This window comes from Anas acuta, chromosome 9, assembly GCF_963932015.1.
Source record: "Anas acuta chromosome 9, bAnaAcu1.1, whole genome shotgun sequence".
Classification (NCBI taxonomy): domain Eukaryota; kingdom Metazoa; phylum Chordata; class Aves; order Anseriformes; family Anatidae; genus Anas; species Anas acuta.
In genome coordinates, this window is record NC_088987.1 from 11400192 (window position 1) to 11411785 (window position 11594).

Here is an 11594-nt window from a genome sequence, read left to right on the forward strand (position 1 = left end):
CTCGTGATTACCTGACCAGTACTGCGCAACGACGGGGGGGTCAAAGGGGAGAAAAGCTACTGCAATCTGACCGCACCGGGCAGGGACAAAGCCAGGCTGGCTTGCTCTCAAAGCACTTGCAGCTGCCGGTCCCCGGCTTCCACGCAGCAGCAGCTCTGCTGTGATGAAATCGAGCCTCGTTACTCGGTAGCAAACTTTTCCAGTCCTGTCGTTTTTCACTCGCAAAGGAATTAGGCAGCTGTGAATCTGTAGCTGAAGGAATGATGTTTTTCTGGGTCTCTGTGGGCCCCGGTTTTGTAGGTATGGGAGTGAAGAAGAGGGAAGCAGCAAAGTTTTCTTTGGCAAGGAAGAGAGAACAAAGTAGCTGCATCACTCTGCACGTTCATCAAAACCCTGCTACGTGGAGCAGAAAACCCAGGGTGGTGCTGGCTCGTGGAGCTGCTCCCTGGGAGAAGCAGCCCCTTGCCTGATGAAGAGTCACAGCAGAAACCCACGCTGCCCTGAGGAGAGCAGGGTTACAAGTGTCTGGACCTGATCATTGATGTCTGGGTAGTCATATCAGCCTGATAACGTCCGTCTACAAAGGAGTGTTCAGTGCTCCTGGGTGCTTCACAGCCCTGAACTGACTCACCCCTCCCCTGACCATCCTGCCACCTCCCTGCTGACTCCTCCAGCACGAGGGCAGTTCTGGACAGGGAGATAAGTTCCAGAGATGCTTTAACCAGCTTAAGAACCTTTGGCTACAGGCGCCAAGCAGCTGGTAGGAAGTTTTGTGGGGGAAGGACTTGGAGTTTCTATTGGAGCTTATAGGAACACAAGGGGAGGATTCCTGGGTGGCAACAATCAGCCTGCACTTGCACCAGGAGGGACAGTGTGCATACAGGCATGGGCTTCGTCAGGTAGCACTCTGACCGTGCTGCTGCCTCCTTGAAGGACTGCAATCTGTGCCCACCCTGTACTTGGGAAAAGCTGGGCTCAGTGTGTGTCTTGATGGCACTTTTGGGCCACTTTGTGCCAAACCTGCCTGTAGCATGAGCCTGACTGCTTGGACGTACAGTAGGACACAATGAGTCCTCATTCTTTTCCCCTTCCAGAAGCCCACAGAGCTTAGATTGAAGACAGCCTTACTCTGCGAGGGGGGCTGTGGGTGTTAGAGCCTGCAGCTGCTGGAGGTGGATGCCTGAGGGGCTGTGCCATTGCACCTCCATCCCCAACAGGTACTGCACTGGGCAGTGCTACTGGGTGGAATGCATGACAGAGTTGGGTCAAAAAAAGCTGATGTAAAGCCATGCTGAGGTATAGCCATGTGCGCTTGGCCTCCTGATTTACAGTTTGCTTTCCAGGGTCAATCTGAAGTTGATACTTCTTAGTCACATTTCGTGAATGATTTCAAAACCCAGCAACTCTTTCTGTGGACATCACAAGGAATTTACAGATCAAGATAAAGCATTGAAACTGTGCATTTCCCCTTCATCACTCATCAGTGTTCTCAGCACTCTGGAATTCGCTGAGAATTTTACAGCATTGCTAAAATCATCAGGTCTTCTCTCCTGGCCGTCCTTTCTTTGTTTGAGGCATTAAATATCTTCTTTCTTCCTTTTCTTCAAATGATTTTCCGCAGTGGTTCAATGGGCAAAATATACATCCTCTTTACTCAGTAGTCACTGTCTTTCCTCCTCTGCCTAGGATTATTTTTTTTTTTCACTGAAAGTCCCTAAGAGTTTTCACATGCTAGCACCATTTTTTTTTTTTCTACCTGGCTTCTAAGGAAATACCATGCCTTCACATCCTTAATCTCAGCTGAAATACCTGGTTTTATCCAAGATGTTGCAATATCCTCTGTATTCTCTAGGCAAGAGGTATTTCTGCACTGACGGTCTTTAGTGACTGATCTTTTCTTAGATAAACAGGTGAGTCTTCATTCTTTACAAAAGCAGCATCAAGTGAGAAGATGCTACGGTGCATGTGTATAGCTACTGAGATCCGTTTTAGTCTGCGAGTAGACAGACTGCACTAATTGTTCATAGAGATTTAGAGATTTTCCTCCTGCTACATAGATGCTGTGTTGTTCTGCGCTGAGCAAATGCTTAACGCCGTGGTCATGTTTTGTTCCCTTGGGTGGTGTCAGGCAGAGGAGCAGCCTCACATTCATGCTCAGCAGAGATTTGTGCTCTGTGGGTAGTTAATGATACCCATTTCCTCTGCTGGCAAAAACAAGTTTTAACGCTTGCCAGGACTTGCAGGTTAGAAGCCTGGCTTCCTTTTCTGCGAGATGCTTCTCGGGGAAGGACTTGCAGGTGTGCAGAGCAGGCACAGACCAGGTTTCAGAGCAAGGACATGAGCTCCACATCTGGATCAGAAACTGGGAATGACCAGACATCAGCCTGTATCTGGTGACAGCCAGTGGCAGGGCCAGGGAACAGCACAAACACATAGTGACACTTCTCCAAAATGTGCTGCAGCCAGCCTTGATCCACATCTTAATGTATCCCGAGCCATTGGTGGTACTTTTAATTTTAGCTGTGATAACTGGAATTTTTTCTCTATAAATTTGGCTGTTTAATTTTTGAAATTTCTGGCCTCTACAGCATCCTGCAGCAAGGGGTTTCACAGATTAATTCTTTGTTTCATAAGGAAAGTACAACACTTTGTTTATTTTTAATCCTAATTTGTTGTTTCATTAGTTGTCCCCAAGTTTCTGGGAAAAAAGGGGAAGACTGGTGGGACCACATGCATTTAGTTTGGGTTCACATTGCCTAGAAAAACCTCCAGCACACTTTGCTGTACATCTGCAGGCAACTTTTTCTCCTCTCTCTCCCCACCACTCCCCCATCCACCCATCCACCCAGGAGGAACAACCCTGCTGAACCCTAGCTCCAAGCACTGTTTTGCAGCCAGCACTGCTGTGTTGTCTTTGCCCAGATGTCAGGAGGATCAGAGGCTGCTGCAAACCTTCCCTGGGATTAGTCAGGGATTGTGTGAGAATGCGTCCAACCCAGTCTGCAGTGAGGGGCAGACGTCGTCTTCGACCATAGGGGCAGCTGGAGCAGCCAAAGATCACAGCTAGCAGGGCTGGAGAGCACAGCAGCACACACATACACAAAAGCTTAACCCTTCATCAGCTGCTCACTATTGCAGGACCACAAACTCAGTACAAAGTTTTAAGGAAGGTCATTGGAGAAGACCAGCTCCAAATGACTCACTGCCTAAAAGGCAACAGGATAGCAACCAGCACCAAAATTGGAGCTTTTCCCTGCACACCCAAGATGAAATTTCCATTTCCAGTAGGAAAGCTCAGATTTCCTCTTTGGAATTAAAATATGCAGTTGATGAAAGAAGAGTCAGATGGATTGGCTGTACTTCTTTGACACTGACTACCAAGGGGGAATGTATTGTGAAAATTGGATTTGAAATGGGCTGCGGGAATTACTCCTTTTCAAATTCTGAGGGTCAGAAACAGCCTAAACCACCCAGTGTTTGGTCAGCAGACACGACCTGGAATTTCTAATCTGCTAGAGATAAACCAAGCTAATAATCAACCCTCTCCTCGCAGTCATTCAAACATTTGTGTTTCCTCACTGGCTGTAATAAAGCTGCAGTTTTGGGAGTAGTTTCACTCTGCTCTTCACATGATTGATTTCATCTGGCTCTGGTTAAAATGTGCTTATATGCCACGTACTGAGGTTGCAGGAGGCTGGAGGCTGTTTGATCGCTGGCTTCTTCTCCAAACCACCCTCTGGTGAGGGCTCTGGATGGGATCGTGCCTGTTCCCGGTCTTGGTTTTCACCTGTTGCCGTTGTTTTTCCTCCTCTCCTGAATCAGCAGCCCACAAATGACCACAAGGCCTGAGAATGTTCCTCAGAAAGCCCCAAAACACTGAAATCATTCCCATCTGTAAACAAGTGGTTTTGGCATGTATAAAGCTGCATCGTGTCTGTCGTTACCCGCAGTGCTCAGCTCGTAGGGCTTGTCTGTGCAGGGCAGCAAGCTGCTGAGACACAGACGTGGTCCTGCACCCGGCCACTCATCTGTTGTTTTCCAAAGTGATACTGGAAGCTCTGATAAAGGCTCCATGGCATGAAACCTATCCCATGGAGGCCAAGAGATTTGACCCGTACGGTAGGATTTGTTTTGCTTTGGATTTTTCTATTTTAGGATTGTTCTTTTGCTGGACGTTCTGTACCAGAGGCCAGAGAGAAAACAAAAGTTGGACACGGCCAAATTCATGGAAAAGATGAGCTTCACAGTACTAGAGAGGTAAGGGTGGGAAAAGCAGGAAGTTATTAAACTGGCTTCTGCATACTGTTGATAGAAAGTAGTTCTGTGCCACATCACCAACTCTGCCTTTTGCAGATTGTGTGGAACTCTAATCATGGTGTCAGATAGTGGGACAGGTGTGGCGGACCATCCTAGGTCTCAATAGGTAAGTGACAGGTGGAAAGTTTGCCTTGTTGGAAGGGTCAAGCAATAAAAATGTGGCTGTTTTCTGCCTCAGTGGGAAAACGTGCCAAAAGGTGCAAGTGGAGCACAGCAGCTTATGGTATTGCAGTTCTGGGGCAAGGGAGGCAAGTAACCTGTGTGAGTGAGACCCAGAGAGGGAGAGAGAGGCAGATCCATGTGTTGCAAGTGTCACACTCAGGGCATGAGTGCATGAGATGTGTACCAAGGTCCAAACAAAATAAAATTCATCCCTGGTACCTGCATATCCAAAGAAGAGTTTTCTAAGAGCAGTTCAGAAAACATCTCCGAGGTCCTTCAGGGAATGGGCTCTGTAAAGATCTAACCCTTGGCATGCAGCCATCCTCCTTGCTCTCACCATGTTCCTGATGCAGGGTCCCAGTTCTGATCCACCAAGAACCACTTGTAGCAGGGACCCCCTTTCTACCCATATCTCCCCAAACCTCCAACAGAGGCTCAGCAATGCCTGTGCTCATGTATGAGCTTGATGGCTGAGCTATGGAATGAATTTCCTGAAACTGGCACGTGAAACATCTGATCCCCTTCAGAATCACCACTGAAAAATTTTCCTCATGTGGTTCTTCCTGAAATCTGATGTAGGAAAGAGGAGGAACTGGAATGGAAGAAAGGTATAAGAAACAGACAGGAGGCAGAAGAGAAGATACCTAATTCAGATGGCTAATGAGATCTGAATGTCCCTGCAGGAACTGCCGTTAAGCCAAGGTTGGAGACCATGTCCTCACCATGAAGCCAGAATTACCACCCTTCATGTTGCTCACCCAGGAGAGTACCTGTGAGTCTGGTTTCGGGGCAACCTTTATGTCAAGGAAAAGCCCAAGCTGTAGTCAGCATTTTAAAGATTGCTCAAAGATTCCCATCCCAATGTATAGCTATGTCTCACCTCTTTGTACCTGGACCACATCCTCTTTCCACTTCCTCAGCCTTTATGACAAGTCAAATAACTGACGCTAGGAAGATAAAGTAATCCTGGGCCCTTCCTAGAAAGGCTGTGCCACGAACTGCTGCCGGGGTTGTAGATCAGCCTGTTCAAGCTGCTCATGTGCAAGGTAAAGGCTAGGGCACAAGTTTACAGGTATCTTGGGATTTCTGAACCCAGTCAATTCCACATATTGCTGTGAATTCCTCTGGGGATCCATCAGGTGTAACGCATTTGGGATGTGTTTGGATATTGGAATGATTCAAGGTACACAGATTGTTGTGTGGTAGAAAATTTTATGAGAGTCTGGGACTGGTGAACAATTGCTCAGCATCCTCACAGTTATGGTCAACCTGTACAACCATCCTCCAACAAGCTGTTGCCTCTGCAATAAATGAGCGGAACATTAGGATGGGATTTGTAAGCCCTGACATTCAATACGCTTCAGTCCCTCACTGAAATCAGAGCCAGGTATTTCTGAAGCACTCAGCAGCTGCTGCTATGGCACACACGGCTGGATTTTCCAGCGGGGAGCAGGGTCAAACCTGCAGAAATTTTTGAACTTATCCGGTTATTCTAGTGCCTATGTGAGAATGAAACACTTGAAAATCCTCCACTGAGTGCAAGACACACCTGCCTGGGAAGCAGCATGTGCATGCCCGGGTGTGCAAGGAGGAGGAAGGAAGGAGCGTCTCGCCTGGACTTGGTGGCACACCCGTCCTGCTGTCCCTTTCGTTAGGACTGGGAGAGCACACTGGCAACCGAGGGTCATGTTTCAGTGCCTCGAGGGAGTTGAAAGCCCCAGCTACCTGGCTGCAGGCCAGAGGCTGTAGGTGTGTTCCTCACAGCTTTGCCTCTCTTTGTTCATGAAATCCCTTCCAAGGCCTGTGTACACCAGAGGTTTGGGACCTCCGGCCTGTGGGGTTGACAAAGGCCTTAATGAAGCATGAGTAGAAGCAAGGCAGAGGAACTCCTTGTGGCTGGTGAGACGAGCTCGATGCAGCGGGACAGCCACTGTGAGCCATGGAGGCAAGGGCCTGGTGGGGCTCCCACGTGTGACACATGAAGTGAGAGGAGCCCCGGCACTTGGGAGGAGAGGAGAGGGATGGGAGCAATGCCCAGTGAACAGGCAGGTTGGTCCAGGTCCCCATTAGGAAAGAAAAGTGAATGCCCTCCTCATTTATTTGGGATGCATGTAGGATGCAGGGAGTAGGCAGTCTGCCTTGGGAGAGCTTAGATGAGAAGCAGCACACCTGCAATAAAGAACAGAAAGGGAACCAAACCCTACCTGGACAGCCAGCTCTGGGGTACAACAGGGACAGAAGAGGAGAAAGAGGAAAAGAGCATGCCATGGTCTCCTCTCTGAGTGCACGGAGGGACTCCAGTGCAGAGGAGAGGCCATGGCAGGAGAGAGAAGAGGAGAGAAGGCCCCTGCAGACACTCCCTATCTAAATGCGTTGGCCAAGATGAGTTCCAGAGGCTAGAGTCACCACTGCCATCTCCTATCCTAGGGCTGGGGGTGCAGCTCTGCCCCTGTGGTGCCCATTCCTCAGGGAATTTCCATTAAAGATTAGCCTGTCCTCCCCACTTTCCATGCCCCCACTGCTCCCTCCAGCCTGCAGCAGGGCTCTGCTCCCTGGTGCTGGCAGAGGGTGCTGGGCTGAGTGTGAGCCACCAGCGGCTCTGCTCAAATTGTCAGCTCAGCAGCACAGGCAGGGTCATTTCTGCCCTGTCCCCTCCTGTGCAGGGACAGGGCTGGAGCAAGGGCACAAGATGATCTGGCTCTGATCTGCAGCACAGGAGCTGCCAGGGTGCACCAAAACCTTGTGGTGATGACTGACAAGGGAAAGGGTGCCTCTGGTGAGGGGGCAGGTGAGTCCCCAGGGTGTCTGCAGGTGGCTCTCCTCCCTCGCCAGAGCCCACTGTGATGGGCAGACCTGGGGTCGCTGCTGCATCTGCTCTGGGCAGTGTTGGATGCGCAGCAGGGATGCTCGGTGTTAAACTAGGGAACAGAAAACAGGTAGCAAAGGACCGGTGCCAGGCAGGTCAGTAGGCACTGACCCACACTCACCCAGACAGCTCCAAAACCTTTCCCATGCTCATGGGCCATGAATCACGGCCACAACTGTTTTCTCCCAAGCTTTAACTCTTGCCCTTCTTGCTTTTCTACAGCAGATCAAACATCCTGAAGCCAAGCCATTTCTAACTGAGCAGTCCCTTTTATCCCCTCGGTGAGTCTCCTGGAGGGTCTTTTATCATTCTCTGATAAGAAGGTCAGCTGAATAGGAGTGGAGGGGGGTACCGTGGCCCGGAGCGGATGCTTCTTGTGCAGTGAGTCACCGGAGGGGCTGGGCTGCAGCAGGGAGCATGGCAGGGCGAGAGGCACGCACACAGCTCCCCTCGGTGCTGTAAACGTGAGCCCTGTTCCTGAGAAGCAGAAGCCGGAGAACAAACACAATTCAAACTCCTTCTGTGGAATGACTTCTCTTCCTTGGCTTTTCTCTGAAACTGTTGAAAGAGTGTAAATATGCTCCTCACTCTCCATGTCCTTCCAGTACGATTGCAATTAGTGGCACGGACCTTGTGCTTCACTTGCATTTTATCACCTTTGCATCAGGGTGCGGGAGACTTCAGACTCATGCTGGGAAACCTGTGCTTGGAAGAGGATGACGACGATACAGGGAAGTGGCAAGGCATCAACAACCCCCAGGGTGCCTGGGGACAAGGGCTATTCACGGGAACTAGTGACATGCCGAGAGAAGGTGTGTCTGATCCACTGCCCTGCTCCTCTGTCCACACACGCCTGCGCGAACCTGGTATGCAGCGCCGGCACTGTGTGTTCTCGGTGGCTGCTTTCAGGAACCCGGAGCTGCTGTCATGCATGTTTTGGCAGATAAGGATCTCACCACTCCCATGCAGAGAGTGCAGCCACCGTGCTACAGGAGGAGCGGGGCTGTGACTCCTCGCTCTCGATCTAAGTCACTTGCTTAGTCACCGCCTCAGTTTCCCCGCTCTAAAATGGGGTTAGTAATACATCCCCGAGATCATGTGTTTGTCAGCTGTGGATTTACTATGCTGCTGTAAAAGAAAATGTATCTTACTGAAGAGAGATTACAAGGCATATCAGAGCCTGAAAAGTCTATATTGAAATGCTTGTTTTATTATTGTTGCATTGGAGTGACCGAAAATACTGTTTCAAAGGAGTGTATGCAGGTGTCGTATCTACACGTGTATTACTCATACACACACAAACACACACACAGGTTTTACTTACCTTTAAACCCAACTCTAATAGAAAATGCATTTATCTTCCTACTTTCATTTAATCCTATATATTGCCTGCTTGAAAAGCAGCAGGTTGCTCAGAAATTTTACTGCCCTCCTTGGGGTTACCCAGCTAACACCAAGCTGGCTCCCAGGGCTCTGTGACCACATGAGCACAGCAGGACAGGTATGTTGCAGCTGACACGCACTGCCCACATCTCTCCATCACCTCTGGCTCCCACGCTGTGCCTGTCTGACAGGCCCCTGGCCCTGAGCATGACAATTGCTCCACTGATGGTGTACTCGCTTGCAATTAGATCTGTATTTCAAGTATTGATGGGCAGCATCAGAGCATCCCTCTTGCTCAAGGCCCTCTGATACACTGTGTGTTAGATAACATGGCAGCAAAGGGAGGACACACTTTTTCCTGCTCATGGGACTGCAGCCTCGCTGCGGTGTTGTTGCAGGAATGATTTTGTGGATATGCGGCTGAAAACCAGCTATGATCCTCCCAAGTGTGGCAGTAGTATCTATCACTCTCTGTAAGTACATCCATAACAGAAATGAGACCATAATGGCTTGCCTTTGACAGGGAGCACAGACCACCTTGTATTAATGGAGTAATAAAAGCAATCGACCTGGAGTGCACTCATCTCATTGCTAGGAGCATGTAGACCAGGTGATAAAGCTGTTGCCTTGGGGAAGTTGTGCTGCATTGATGCCACGTAGTTTAAAAGCCCTACTAAACCAAGCTCTGATAATTATTAGGATACCCCAATGCTTTTGTTAGTGTTAAAATACTGCAAATGTTAGATTAGCTGACAGAAAACGATGCAGTTTGTGTATATACTGCAGCCTACAGATCCACTTGAAAGCTATACTGAATCATGTCAGCCTGGTTTTAGGCTATACAAAGACATCTTGAGATATTTTGAGAGAGCTGATTTCCAAAGATGAGGGGACATCTGCCATGCTATGCTAGGAGCTCAGTATATAATGAGAAACTGCCACAGACTTTGCTTCATGAAGATGTGGATTTGTTTTAAATAAAGACTGTTATATATTTACTGTCAATTTCTATTGTATAAGAATTCTGCATTCTTTCTAATAGCTCCAGCAGTTTCCATGGGACTGTTTAGAGAGATGAGTCTAACGAAGGAACAGATACTGTGCTGGTCTCTCTGTCAGGTGAAAATCACAGACCATCATATTGCACGCTCTGGAGCACTCTTACACCAGGGAAAACTGGAGCATCTTGACCTGCTCTGCCACCAGAGCCAGGATGTTCCTGAGCCCTGAGCGAGATGCAAATAGCTGGTGTGAAGCCACTTCATGTCCTTCAGTGACTCATGGCCAGAGAAGCACTGGCATCCTGCTCTAGGAAGGGTCATTCACATGCCCTGCCCTACAGGAAGGGGACACAGGGAGAGAAGATGGAGCTGGAACAGCAACACAAATCACGGACATGCGGAAAATAAATGAGATGTTGTTAGAGCTATGGAGAGATGGAGCAAGCCACTGGCAGCCCTGCACCTGAACACGCTGCCTACAGCTCTTTGTGGAGTTTGCTCCTTGGGCTGACAGGCACAGACAAGTGGTGTGCTAAGCCAGAAGAATTGAGTGTGATGGACTCATGACAAAAGCTTAGAAACTCCACTCTGGCTGGTAGTGTGGTCCTGGTATTTTCCTGGGAGCTTTTAGCTTTCCACCTCATGCTTGAATTGGGAACAATGGCCCATTCTCCGCAGATGGGATTTTTATTTTATTATTTATTTTATTTTGTTTTGTTTTGTTTTGTTTTGTTTTGTTTTATTTATTTCTGAAGGAGGCTTGTGTCTGAGTTCAGGACAGAGTGAGAAGGCAGGGAGATACATATGGCCATAATACATTGTTTGGTTAGTCCAAGCTCTGCTACTCTCAAGCTCTGCACTTGTCCTCTCTAAGGATTCAGTTCTGCTTGTGGGAAGGCTCATTCCAATTTTCCAGGTCTTTTCTGAGCTCACCACACCACTTTTTCTGAGTTACTACTAATAACAGTTAGCCACGGTACCTTACTCTGAAAACTGGTGCAGCCACAGGTTAATTAACATAGAAGAAGGCAGGTACAGGAAGGTTATGCATATGTCAGTACCTGTCTCATGTCACTGCAATCCATATACATGTGGCTAATGAAAGTCATTACCCTTTATGAGGCCGTGTGGTCAATGCCATGTCCCTGTGGGTCAGAACTGTTGGAAACACAAGCTTGCGCTTGTCATAGGAAGCTATAAAGTGAAGATCATGGTATTATTTTGCCTTATATAGGCACTTGGAAGCAAGAAATTTCAGCAGAAAGCTTCATACCCACACAACCATATCAAGACATGCGTCTGGCAAAGAAGGAAGAAAAGTTCCTCAGTGCTCAGCTTCTAAGAATGGAATTAAAAAACACAGCAGGAAAGGTAAAGCAGCCCAGAGCCCTACAGACCCTGCCTTTTTGACTTGGGCATTTTGTTCTTTATCCAGTGTCTCCCAGCAGCACATACTGAGGAATTCTGCAGTGTGTCCTCTGAAGCAGTGAGTGATCCTGGGGTAGAGGCAAAAAGATACCTCTGACAGTAAAACTGCCTCGTGAGGTTATGAGAGGAATTCTCCAGGTTATATACTGCTGTAACAACAAACTCGTTATTGCTATTATTTTCGGAGGGAATTCTTGAAGAGAAAGCAAGCTTTGAACAGCCCTGTAAAAGTACAAACTGGCTCCATCTTCAGGTGGCAGATGAGGTGACAGACACGCTCGGTTTGGGAAAGCAGATTGCAAACAGCAAGAATCTGCTCCTCAGCCCTGTGCTGAAGACTTGCCCACTAAAAGTAAATCTCTTTTTTTTTTTTTTTTTTTTTTTTTTCTTTACAGCTTCTCTTTCCAAAAATAAAGATTATTGAGTATGTGATGGTT